Here is a 14,085-nt window from a genome sequence, read left to right on the forward strand (position 1 = left end):
ACAATCTGGGAGAGAGGGGTTGAGGATCTTGGCTTAGACTTACATGGCTACTAAAAAGCAGGACCCAAGCTCAGAATTATAAGTGCAAATGTTCTTTCAACATTCTAGGGTGTTAAATAGTTTAAGTCTAAGAGTAAACTCCTATCTAAGGCATTGTTTTCATTGTTATTCAAAGCACAACTCAAATCAATATTTGTCAGATACAAAGGGCAACATGAGAAAAATGATTTTCTAAAAGGTCTCTGGACAAAGGCTGTATTTAGAATACTCATGGGCTCCATTTGCCATGATGACATCTCTCTTTCTCTTTTTTATAGTGACCTTCATATTTATAATAGATATGTTTTCAATATTTTGATTTTAGTTGGTAGCACAACAATATAAATTAACCCATTGGTTCCTGAATGAAGGGCTGACATTTCATCATTGGGGAGTGAGCCAACATTACAGCTCATCTGAAATGTCTGGGGGGCATCTGAGGGGAACAGAGCTGGCAGGTGGGGGGTGGGAGGAGATTGGGGCTTGCCGACAAGGCAGGAGCTGCGTATATATGGCAGGGTGGATGGGTGGGGTGCAAGGCGTTGACTAAGAGTACAATTGGGGATTTGAACTTGAGTCCAGAACAGTTGTATTTCTCTATACAGAAAGCTACAATGATTTGGAATATGTGAATGCGTGATGAGAGGAGATGGAGTTCAATTTTTGTTAAGGTATACTTCAGAGCACAGACTCAAAAGTGTAACCAAGATTTTAGAATTGATGTTCAACCTGGGCTTAAGCACCTGGTCTGGACCCCCTGCCAGCCATGCCCCTCTCACCAGATGAAGGGTTTGTGGACAAAAAGGCAGTGGCCACCATTACCCTGCTTTCTGACCTTGTATTCGATATTGGAAGCCTTGTAATTCCCCGACCAAAATCCTGAATTCTGCTTTCCAGGTCTGTGCTGGTGTCTTCTTCAGGTTGGTTCTATGGAGAATGGCCCATTCCACTGAACTATGTCCACAGGCCCTGAGAGTGGCCGAGGTCTGACTGGTTAGTGGAACAAGGGGTCATTGGAGTTTGCATAGAACACATGAGCAACTTTGAGAAATTAAAGAAATTTTAGACTTGAACTTGGCCTTCCAGGTCATTTGAAGGTGTTTTTGACAAGGTGGTAAATAATGTAAAATTAATAGTGTGAAAGTTTGTTGGCTCGATGCATAACTTTTACACATTCAGGCACAAAGCTCATGGGCTTCCACTCTACTCTTGTCTTGGGCCCTGTGAATGATGCAGGGTTGGAGGGGTGGGGAGAGCTGATCCTCAAAATATTTAAAAGGATAAAGGATCTTCTAGTGGTTTCTTGCCCTTTTTAAATGTTTTCATCACATGTGCTATCAGCTAGTCACTAAATTGATTCTTAAAGACCTCCTGGTCAGGGCATGTTTCCTCAGCCTGTACAGTTTCTTCCAGACTTCAAAGTGACACAGCCCAGATATGACTGGATCCCCCTGGGCTGCCTCTGTCTCATCCTGTCCCATTGGCAGGATATTGCAGGAGTCAGTACTGAATGCACCAGGCTGGCTCCTCTGTCAATTCCCTGCCCCCCCATTCCCCCCTAAATTCCAGGTTCACTACCATATCTACTTCCTGGGGATTTTCCTAAAATTCTGTGATAGATGAAGGGAGATAAAGGTAACAGCTGGCACTGACAATGGGCCAGGACTTGTTCTAAATACTTAATAAATTTGGGGACCTATTCTGGAATTTGTGAGTTGCAGATCAAATGAAAATACTGGGGTCCATGATAAAGAGTGATGAGGAATTTCAAGACAATGACAGCAGAGCATTAAACCAAATGCGGAGAGGGGTTAAGCAAAGAGGGGGTGAGGGGTCCCTCGTTATCACCCAGGCTGCATATTAGCTCATTAATGCTTATGTTCCCATTTTACAGATGGGGATGCTGAGGTACAGAAGGATAAGTGTGACCAGTCCTTGTTCTCAGGGTTAAAACAGCACTGTTGAGGTTGGAATTCTGGTATACTTGGTTGTGGATGTGCCTCACTGCCTCCCTAGGGAAGACAGTGTGGCTCCATGCCTACAACAAACCTTTGCACAACCTCTCTGTTAGACGGCTGGACACTTCCTCCAAACTTTCTCATCTGGTATTGCCAACTGCCCCCACCCATAGTCCCTAAAAAAAAAAATCACACCTCCATTGAGAAACTAAATCCCAAAAACCATGACTAAACTGACCCCAACCACAGTAACTTACTGACCATTTATTCTGTTGTAATTTAAACAAAGTCTCTGGGGAGTCTCCTCCCACCACATACACATGCACAAACCAAGAGGCTTAATAAAGTTTTAAGCCAACAAAAATCAATCTTATGTGTCTTGGGAGAGATTTCACTGCTATGAAAATCAGATTTTCTCCATATTGTTATAGTAACAAAATTACATTTCCCTTAAAACATTCCACTTATTTTTGCTCATTTATTTGTTTTTATAGTGCTTTTCTTCCATAAGCCTAAATCTATGAGTTTTTATGTTTTTATTCTAGATTGTTCCAGATTCCAAGCAATCGAGATAAGGAAAAGCCTATTTTAATCTATTTTGATTCAGTTGACATTTCAATACATGAACGCACAATGAGAGGGTCACTCTGCAGGAATGTCTTTGCTTGTTTTGTGAAAATGTACTTCCTCTCCAACAAGTTTTGCCAAGAAGTTAATCTTCATGTCAAGAAATACTGTTGGGTGAATGAAAAAATCTGACGTCCTGTCCTCTGGGAGGGCACTTCAGCAACACTCTTCCCAAATACTTGAAGCCGAGCCAGACTATTATTAGAACAAACAATTGATTAATTTTTGCAACATTCATAACAGAAAACTTGTATGTTAAATGTGTCTTCTTTCTAATGAAGTTGGAGTGCTGGGTAAGTGACTCATTAGAATGATGACCAGATTGCTTGAGGTTTCTTTCCCATGACAAATTACAGGGTAATATGAGTGTCTCTTATGCTTCCAAATCTTCCCCCCAGATATCCCAGTTCCCATGCTAAAGGGTGTCTGTAAATTGGCTCGAGAGTTGAGGGAATGTAAGAAGGAGCAAGGATAGAAGGAGAAAGCAAATCTCCTTGGAAAAGTTTAAAATAAATTAAGTAGATCTGATTAGTAAAAGAAGACAGCTACATTTCAAGAAGATGTTAAATGTTCTGTATAAATCATTTTATGTTGATTAAACAGTACGCTGTAATTTCTTTTCTAAATTGAATGGGCTACAGTGAAAAATAGTATTTGGCCCACCCCGAACAATAACTTCCCTCTGAAGACCTTTACTGCTAACTGAGAATTTTAAATTAGATGAAGAATAACAATGCATGATGTTGCTTAGCAACCACTATATGTCTGTTAGTCACAGAGGATCCAAATGGATAAGTTTTGGGCCAGTTTTAGAAATAAATAAGCTAATTACCTGGGGCAAAATTAAAAGAATTTCCCAAAGCTGAACCTGTGCTGATATCATTTTATTCATATATTTGTACCAAGGAGAGAGATTCTCATGATTATGAAGGTTCATGACTTGGTTTATGGCTCTTTAATCAGTTATACCTTCGGTGTCCAGAAGTGGCTTTGGTTTGGGAGGGTGATGATGGTGACTGGTGGTCAGGCACTGGGTGGGGTCCCAGCTACATATGGTCAGTTGTGTCGTCAGTGGTTGTCTGGTGTTTTTGTGGATGTAGGTTGCCTCCAAGGGCAGAGGTGGGCAAAGGCTCTAGCTCCTGCCCTCTACAACCTCATCACAAAGCGTCCATGGTACAAGCAGTCTGATGATGAATCCAGCCACCAAACAAGCTTTGTTTAGTAGCAGCACAAAACCTGTGCTCGGAAGTTCAGAGAAAGCTCTGCTGTTTGTCCTTAGGCTCTCTGAGGGTCAGGCCACACAACAGTATCTTTAGCAATTTCATGGAATGCAAGACTTAATAGGGTAGTAGGTGCGCTGTTAGGTAGCTGACCAGACTCTCATCCCTGCTCATGCCTGAGCAGTGGTGCAGGAAAATATTCCAGCCAATTCATAGATTTGAACAACACTCATTTCACAAACAAAAATTTTTTTCTGGCAAATCTTCTAATAGAGTCTGAGTGTGGGAGTTGAAGGCTTTGTAATGCGGGCTTCTGATAAAGGTCTTTCAGATATTAAGGGACTGCCCCTGGAGCGTAGATTTCTGATTGGGGTCTTTAAAGTGTCGGTGAACCACTCCCAGGTTGTAGATTAAAATTGTTTCACACACTTGTGTATTTTACCAAATTTAAGATGCTATCTCTTCTTAAACACACTGGTATTTTATGTCTTACTAAGAAAGAAAAAAATTCTGCCAGTAAAACTGACACAATGCTTCTCATCACTTTAAAATTTTATTTTGTATTTTTTGAAAGAGCCTTTTAAGATTAGATTTAGGTTTTTACCATACCTTGAGCATGTTTGTACATTAAGAAGGAAAAATATAGGTGAAAAATAGCTTATGAATTTCCTAAAAAACGTCATATCTCAAGTTTGACTTTTCCCAATCACTTTTTTGACTGAACAGGTGTTTGTTTGTTTAGCCCAGTGCTGTTCTTTGTGTCACCAAAGACACTGATGGTGTGCCTTTACTTAGAATAACAAAAAAGCCATGGGACTCATTCTTACCTGGCTCTGTCATCATGTGGCTGCTGCAGGGCTCAATCTAGGTGATGTGGAGTCTGAAGATTATAAAATTTGGGGAGGGAGGCTTTTTAAAAAGAGAACACAAAATTGCAAATGAAATAAACATTAGGTTACAATCATGGTTGTTTATTTAGAATGAGAAAAACAAAACATGAAACATTACAGATTTGGGAGGTCAAATTTTGCTATCAAAATCTGTCAAATCCACAAATACTACAAAATACAAAAAAATAGCATAAATACTTCCATTAATTGACTGTCCCTATGTTGCCCTCCTCCCTACATTTTTGATTGCATAGTCAGTGATCGCCATGTTGTGACAGTCAACAGATCGACCTATGCTTCCACATGAGGGGCAGTTCTGTTATCAGAAGACTTGATTCTCCGGAGCATCTCACTGCTTTGGTTTGACTTTGCATGCTATTATCACCTGAGCTGGCCAGATTGCTTCAGGATGGGGACGGGGTTCCATGGTGACACGAAAAAGCCGTCTCGTGTATGAGGATGTGTTAAGACTTCACCCACCGAGAGGTTTGTAGTGCTTGCCGTTTGAGGTACTGTGACAGGTTTGTCCTCTTAAGACAGAGGGATTCTAATTGTGGTATTTTCATACAAGGATATAGTTTGTTTCTAGCTGTAAACATTTCTTTTTTAAAAAGATTTTATTTATTTATTTATTCATGAGAGACATAGAGAGAGAGGCAGAGACACTGGCAGAGGGAGAAGCAGGCTCCATGCAGGGAGCCCGGTGTGGGACTCCATCCTGGGACTCCAGGATCACCTGAGCCAAAGGCAGAGGCTCAACCACTGAGACACCCAGGTGTTCCTAAACATTTCATCTTTTAAAAAGAGTTTATTTTTTGAATAATCTCTATGTTCAACGTGGGGCTTGAACTTACAACCCTGAAATCAAGAGTTACATGCTCCACTGACTGAGCCAGCCAAGCACCCCATATTTCATTCTTGAGTTTCTCTATAGAAGAGCAGATTTAGATTGGTGGTAACTGAGCTCTCTGCTTATAGTTGTTTTTCAAAAAGATTTATTTATCTATCTATCATCTATCTATCTATCTATCTATTTATCTATCTATCTATCTAATTTGAGAGAGCGAGAGAGTGCAAGTGGAAGGGGCAGAGGGAGAGGGAGAGAGAATCTGAAGCAGACTCCGCACTGAGTGCAGAGCCTGACACTGAGCTCGATCTCACAACCCTGAAATCAGGACCTGAGCCAAAATCAAGAGTCAGATGCCTACGTCCGTGCTACCCAGGTGTAGAGTTAGAGTTTTACACCTTTGGTGACTGGGAGAGATCTGCCCAGACTAGCTCCAGGCTCTGTATATTTCCAACCTTGTTTTTTTTTCTCACTGCTCTCATGTTTAAGGTGTTGGGGATGTATTAGTCTGTTCCAGCTGACATAACAAAACACCGCGGACAGTACAGCCAAGACAGAAACGTACATTCACACAGTCCTGCAGACTGGGAGTCCAAGATCAAGGTGTTGGCAGTTTGGTTTCTCCTGTGGCCTCTCTCCTTGGGGTGCAGACTTCTGCCTTTTCTCTGTGGTCTCATGTAGGCTTTCCTCTGTGTATGAGCATCACTACTTTCTCTTTCTCTTCTTATAAAGACTCCGGTCCTACTGGATCAGGATTCCACACCCCATGACCTCATTTAACCTCAATTACCTCTGTAAAAGCCCTTTTTTCAAATATAGTCACACTGGGGTTTGAGGGTTCAACCTATGAACTTGGGGGAGTAAATAATTCAGTCCATAACAGGGACCATAGATAATGTTTGGGTTGGAGTATGACTTCTGGACCTACACTTTTGTGCCATGCTGGTGAGGTGACACCGTGGGTGGCAGGGAAATCCGGGCCACATTCCTGTGCTGTGATCACGTGGTTAGACTTGGAAGTGACTGTGAACCATGGGAACCTCATCAAACCTCATCCACCAATCAAAAAACTTGTTTCTCCTGCTCAATTGCCCTTTAACAAGATTCCCGAGATGCTTGCGGCCACCCCATCCCCACCTGATGAGAGGAGAAGCAAGGTGGAGACAAGTCAGAGTAGAAGGAGATCACAGTCCTCGCCAACACTGATTGACTATCTTACTTTTGCAAATTTTACTCCCAGCAAATGCACTGCTGTGATGCACTCCAGGGCCTCGGTAGGGTCTGTGCACGTGATGGGTCCTGCAGCATCAGTTTTGTTTCATGGTAAGTTCATCTTTGAGGACTAGTTTACTTTGATGTCAACTATGGAAAATTGCAGAACACACCTGATTCACCATTCTCCAATCTTTCCCAACAACCATTTGGCTCCAACGGGTTAAAGTATTCTACTTTGTCCGCAGGATTTTCTTCTCAATTGCTAGCATTCAACCTGAATTTTTTTTTTTTCAAATGAAACTTTGTATTTTGAGATAACTGTAGATTCACATGCAGTTATAGGGGATAATAGTGAAAGACCCTGTGCCCCTTTGACTCAGTTTTTCCCAGTGGTGTCATCTTGCAAAGCTACAGTGTGATATCAACCAGGATACAGACATGGAGACAGTCAAGACACAGAAAATTTCCATCACCATCAGAATTCCTTCACGTTGCTCCTTATGGATGCAGACACTTCCCTCTCACACTGCCATTCCTTAATCTCTGGCAGCCATTAGTCCGTCTCTAAAATTTTGTCCATCTCTAAAATTTTGTCATTTCAAGAATATTGTATAAACGGGTTATACAGTATGTAACATTTTCAAGTGAGTTTTTTTTTCATTCAGCATAATTCTCTAGGTTCATCCAATTTGTCAGATTTCTCTCCATTGTTCAGTCTCCTTATGTAGTGTCCAGGTTTTTTTGTAGTACTCAGTGGAAGGAGTCAGGAAATGTACATCTACTCCTCTCTTGGAAGCAGATGTTCACCCTGTGGGGTTTGATGCTGGTAGTTTTGATGTTTGCTCTGGTGCAGATGACAGCAATGACATAAGGACAGTTGCCTCACCAGGAGCGAAGTCAGAGACAATAGCATGGGAAAAGATATGTCTCAGAATGAAATGTTATGTAGCCTGTGATGAGTTTTCCCCTGGTAGTATAGGCCATCTAGCAGGTAACCTCCCATTTAGCCATACGTTATGGCTCACCAGAATCTGGTGTCCTCACTCCTGTTTCTACTCTGAAGATAATAAAATCATAAAGACATTAAACTTGGCTACCGTTTCATGAAGTGATTGAGAGGCTCATGCACATAGTTTGTGTTGTAGGTTGGGTGTCTTGAGAGCAGCCTCTGTGAAGGTGTTGGTCATCATGCAGGGTTTTGTGGGGAGTATTCTGGCCGCTACCCTCTGTGGGATGGAGATGAAGAAAGCAGAATGGGGGAGGGGGAGAGGTCAGCTCTGAGGAAGCCCCCCCTCCCCCACACACTCACCCTGTGTGTGACCTACAGAGTCATCCAGAGCTGGCCCCAGCTGGCCAGGCCTTCATGGAAAAGCCTCTGGGTGGGGGCCTGTGCAGGAGGCCATGCAGTCAGCTCGGTGGCTCTGTGTAGCTGAGATGTCCCCAAAGGGCTGACCACTGAGGCTGTCTGCCCACAGCACCCAGAGCAGCCGGGCAGCTTGTCCTTTGTCAAAGGGGGCTCTAGGCAGTACCTCGTAGCATGCATCATGGCCTGTCAATCACAAGATGTATATTAAAGATATGTTCTCAAGCTAGTTTGAGGGGTGCATAATCAAAACCCTCCTAGAACTGATTCCTTCTGTGGGAAAATAGTGTCAGTATTAAAATTAACAGTGATTCGCAAGTTCTGATTTCTTGATAGGTGTGTTTTGGCTTTTAAAATGACTTTTATTCCCTCCCTAAAAGGGATGACTCACATCTATTTGGACTTTTAGATTAATTTTCAGTTTATTCAAATAAAAAAATGTAAAAGTCTTGTTTTCCTTAAGCTTCTGAATCCCACTTATAAATCTGATTGTTCTTTTTATAAATCCATTGAATTTTAACAATCCTATCCAAGAGTGCTTTTATTCGTGTTCCAGTTGAACAGACAAAACTACCTTAAATAATCAGCCCCCTTTACAACTTGGTTAATTAAATTCCTTTAAACATTTTTACTGCATTTATAAATATATTTGATTTCTCCTATGTTGTTGATGTGATAAACTTATGGATATAGTAAATCTCAAGTTCTCCTAAGCATCCCAATATTATTTACAAACCTAGCCAAATTCTCTTTGCTTAAAATCTCAAGTCTAAAATAAACTGCACATTTTAATGGAATCACACAGCGAATTCACTTGTTTTGATAGACCAAATTATTCCAAAACACTCTACATGCTAGACATACATAGGTTTTTTTCCCTAATGTAACACATGAGCATTGATATTCTAACCTGCTGAGAACTGGTTTTTGCCGGCAGGTGATTGTGGCTTGACCAGGTCACAGGGAAGAGGGTCTGAAGCCAAACCCTCCTCATGGGCATTTATCAAAACAGACTCCTATTATCAAGTCTGTGAGCTCTGTGAAGCCACAGTTCCTGTATCATGGGTGATCTGATCAGAGAAGGTTCACTGAGAAAGATACGTTACCTGAAGGCCAGACTTCTCCAAATGCAATGGCTGGACATGGGAGTCTTACAGCATCAAATGTCAATGGTGTCATTTACGGAGTTCTTTGTCTATCCGGTTCATGAAGTGTGGGAGTTGTCACTGACATTTTACTCAATTATATACCTTGAATACCCCTAATTTTACCAACAAAAGCTCCCTTCTGACCCTCTCTATATGAATTACAGAATCTTCACATGTGGATGGAGATTTGGGAGGCTGAAGCTCTTGCTGCAGCTGTCCTGGTTTGCTTGTGAGAACACGCACCGTGGGTTGGGGTTCGCCAGGAGGCCACTGAGTATGCTCAGGCTGTAACTTAAACCAACATATCATAGCATTGCATTGTGTATGTGAGGGTGTTTAAGATGGATTATACACATCTTAAGATCTTCCAAGGGTTAAATGATACCCAGTGAAAAAGTAGTTTTACCATTTGCTGTGGGCTGAATTGTGTTGCATTCCCTATGACCCAAATTCATATGTTGAAGCCCTCACCACCAAGGGAATCATATTAGGAGCGGGGGGGCCTTTGGGAGATAATTAAGTTTAGATGAGGTCATGAAGGTAGATTCCTCATGATATGATTAGTTTCCTCTCTCTTTCTCTCCCTCCTACCCCCTTTCTCTTTCCCTTCCCACCATGTGTGGACACAGTGAGAAGGCAGTGTGCTCTGCAAGCCAGAAGGAGTGCTTCCATCAGAATCTGACCTTGGTGGAGTCCTGATCTTGGCCTTCCAGCCTCCATAACTGTGAGAAATACATTTCTGCTGATTAAGCCCCCAAATCTGCGATATTTTGTTATGGTGGCCTGAGCTGAGTAATAGACTGTTCTGAGTATATTGAGGTTCTCATCATAAGCAGAAAGATTGCTTCTCTTTAAGAGAATTTTGTGTGGGACCCACACCCTGGATGCCCAGACATTTCTGTGCTTCAGATGGGCATGTGGAGCCTTTCTATAGTCTGTAGGTGGACTATAGGGTCTCCTAGTCACACCCTTCAACTGGGATGGTCTTACAGCCCATGTCCTAAGGGTTCAAATGAATTCTCACCAATTATTGAATTAACTGTGAGTTAAGCAAAGCCTTCAGCCTCCCTGAGATTGCACTAACTTCCCTCCCTATTTGACTAGACTTTATTTCCTTAGCTCTAAGTCATTGTCATGGTTTCTACTGTCTTTAGGATGAGCACATGAGTTTTTCCTTTCACTTGAGTCTGAAATGAGCTCTGCCTCACTGCCTAGAGAGCAAACCTCTTTTAGGAATTCTCTTTTGTTTTTGCTCTTTTCTTCTTTAATACTGATTAGGAAATATTGATCCATGTAGAAGGATGTATATAGTGTACATCTATGTTACAAAGCATAGGAGGATGGAGCCACTGGGCCTCAGGAGGATGGGATATGGTGCAGTTCTAGGGATCTTAGAAACAAGAGCTTCTGGACCACCTTTCCAGGGGGTGGCTTTCAATCTGATGATTCAGTGCTAACTCCTTTCTCTCCTGCATGTATACCTCAAGGTTGAATTCCCAGGAGGAAGTCCGTGTGGCTTAGCTTGGTCACACACTTTCCTCTGTGTTTAGGATAGGACAGGTCCCATATACGGGGGCCCCAAAGGGAGAGTTACAGTTTCCTCAAAGAAGGAAGGGAGGTAGGCAAAACAAAAACCCATCCCTCATGCTCTCCAAGCTAGGACTTGCTGGTGGCTCCCTGCCTTTATTCCCAGTTGTTCCCAAGTGGGTTTCCCTGCTTTTTACAGTAGTGGGGGCCCAGAGTAGCCTATTCTGTGGCTGGCCTCACTTCCCTATATTGCTTGGAAAGTCCTTGAATCTCATTTGAATGTCATTTTCAACCTTTCCAATTTTCCAGCATTGATACAGATTTTCTTTGGTCAGCTGGTGCTAATTTTGAGGAGGAATTAAATTTAGTATTTGAGCCATATTTTGAATTGTAGGAGATATTTCTGGGGCAGGTTGTCAGGGTTTGTGGGTGAGATGGGAGGCATGGAACAAGAAAGAAGGCGAAAGAAGTTGGATGTACCAACTTTCACTGAATAAAGGAATACAGCAGCAGGGATGAATTTGGGGGCAAGAGGCAATAAGTAGAGTTTTCAACCTTATGAGTTTGGGGACGTCCAGTAGGTCATTGCAAATGTGGGTTGGTTTGCTCGACTTCCTTTCTACTTGGGCTACAGTTTTCTTTTCATTTCCTCACTCCTGAAAGTCTGGCCTTTACCATCTACTTCATCTTTGTCCATAGTACTTTGTATCTACCTTGCTACAAGTGATTATAACTATTATTGTCAGTACTTACGCATCAGACATATTGAGCATTGATATATGTGTTTTCTTTCAATTTCAGACTACCTGGTAGAGGTTGACTAGAGAGGCAGATAGTTTCAGGCTAAGAGCCTGATTTGAATCTTGGCTCCATCATTTACTAATTGTGTCACCTAGTTAGTCCCTTCACCACTCTGGGCTTCAGTTTCCCCATCTGTAAAGTGAGGATATTTCCAGAACTTACCTAATTGATTCATTATGACTGCTAAAGGAATTAATATATGTAAAGCACTTAAAACAGTACCTGGTATGGAATAAGCACAATGTAAATTCTAGTTGTTATCTGTCCATGTACAGTGTACAGAAGAGAACTTTCCTGGGAGTCAGGGCAATTTACTTGCTGTGGGATTTTGAGGCAGGTCGTTTTGCCAACTGGGATTCCATTGTCTTGACTGTGGAATTAAGAGGCAGATGAAATGTTCTCTAAGGACCTCTTAACGATTGATCAGAATGAATGAAGGGGCAAAGGCATGGTTTTGTGTGCTATGTCCACGCCATGTCCCCTAAGAGTAAGATGCTGGGAAAGAATCCATAAAGGATGACTCTTGGGATGGGCCTTGCTGGGCAGAGCTTCTGCCCAGAATGTGTCTTGCTTGTGGAGGTCAAACAGTACTAACCCCATATATGCAAGCAGGGGGCTCGTAGGTTTTAGGGAGAGCCCTATGGTGGGGTTTTGAGAGCAATGGAGCCAAGCACAGGGTCTTCAAGGATGCAGTAGCAGCAGTGACAATTCAAGGCAAGAATTCTCACCCTCCTTTATGCCCTGGACCATCTAATGAGGCCCAGGGACCCTTTCTCCAAATAATGTTTTTAACTACAAAAAATAAAATACACAGTAAAAGCAACCAATTTTGTTAAAATATAATTAGTAAATATATGTATCAAATTGGTGATTTAGTGATATATATAGGCTTCTTTGTTACCTTGTAAATGCAAGCTCTAGCTCTCATGGCAGGTCTAACAGCTGCCTGAACTTTAAAATAGTGATGACAGTAAATATTTTGAGATATCTGTGCAACCTTAATGTGAATGAAAATATCTGTGATTTCTCTTGGTGATAAAGTCTCTGGGATGACTGTGGTTTGTTGCCTGCTTTCACATTTGAAGGAAATGCTAAATTCTAGTTAGAACTTAGTGCAAATAAAGATGTACCTTTCTCCCCATCCAAGTTTGTGGATCCTCTGAATTCATGCCACTCAGATAATGTCTATGATTCTGTGACCCAAAGGTTGATGCAGGATGATACATAGGTTGTGAGGCATGCTAGAGGCTGAGGAAGAACAATTTCTAAGCAAGAACCCGCAATATTCCCATTTGTCAGGGGAAAATCTTCCAGAGAGTGTGGAGGTTAGAAAATCTTTCTTGAAAGAGCAACATGTTCATCGTAGAAGCAACCTTTGGGGCATAAGGGATTGGGAAGCAGAATGACTGCGTTCCTGTGCTCCAAAACTAGGTGAGGCTGGGCGTGGTTAGTTTTTGGCCTAGGTTTCTTGCAGAGATTCCTGCATACAAACAGGGTGTGATTTCCTGCCAAAGTGCAGTAGGGTTAAATATATAAAAATGCCAGCTTATCACCCACAATGCAACGGGCCAGTGGGATGATTTAATGCAGCTCTCAGTGGCACCGTTAAGATTTATGTGGATAATCATCTCCATGGAGAGGATGATAAGTTATCACATTTATTATTTGCATATAGAAAGGTCCTTCTTGAATTCTCTGCGTTCTCACCATTCAAGCCTATGCTTGAGAAGAAGGTAAATGGTTTTTAGATTTGATTAGAGAGTACTAGAAAGGTAAATTTACAGGGTGTAACACATCAATAGTAGACTACATATTGAGACTAAAAGAAAAAATGGAGGACATTTGTTTTCTGGTATAGGCAAGTCTGGTATAGGCACAGTGATCTCTGAAGTTTTAATGTGAGCTGCGAGCTTGTTCTAGAATGTCTGCATAGGGCCAGTCATTTCTGGATAATTTTATGGCTATCACAGTACAGGATCAGTGGAAACCAGCTGGTGGGACCCAGACTCTTGAGGGACTGTGGAATTAATGCAAAGACCTGTGAGCCTCTCTCCACATGTATTCTGCATATTTCCAATCATGTGGGAGTTCTTGCTAAAATTTCTTGGTATTCAAAAAAGATCTTTGAAAAAGTTAGGAACCATTGCTCTAGAAGATAGGCAATTACTTACATGGAAATGCAATTTCAAATTTATTCTCAGCAAATTTCAAGAGACATCAGCACGTTCAGTTACGTATATAACCCATTTCAGAGGGATGGCTTTTATGAAGCAGCATACTCAGTGTCATATGCAAAACTTTATTTCCTTATCTTTTTCATTTCTTTACTAAAAAGTTCTTAGTATAAAAACACTAGAATCTCAGTTTTTAAGTTCTATTTCAATATTATTTTAAAACTTACGTTCATAGATAACCTTGAGTTTGTAACTAGAAGCTGGCCATACAAGTTT

The 14,085-nt window shown here is 41.6% G+C and overlaps 1 protein-coding gene across 2 annotated transcripts in view; it reads left to right on the top strand.

Moving 5' to 3' along the window:
• ATPSCKMT (ATP synthase c subunit lysine N-methyltransferase) overlaps positions 1-14,085 on the top strand; it is a 193,798-nt gene that overhangs the window by 174,597 nt on the left and 5,116 nt on the right. The window contains exon 6 of one of the 2 annotated variants that reach the window (XR_013369173.1): positions 2,543-2,917. The exons of the other annotated variant lie outside the window; for it this stretch is intronic. The gene's annotated coding sequence lies outside the window, so the exon portion shown is untranslated. The remainder of the gene's footprint in view (positions 1-2,542; positions 2,918-14,085) is intronic. 2 annotated transcript variants of the gene reach the window in all.

This window comes from Canis aureus, chromosome 31 (genome assembly GCF_053574225.1).
Source record: "Canis aureus isolate CA01 chromosome 31, VMU_Caureus_v.1.0, whole genome shotgun sequence".
Lineage (NCBI taxonomy): Eukaryota > Metazoa > Chordata > Mammalia > Carnivora > Canidae > Canis > Canis aureus.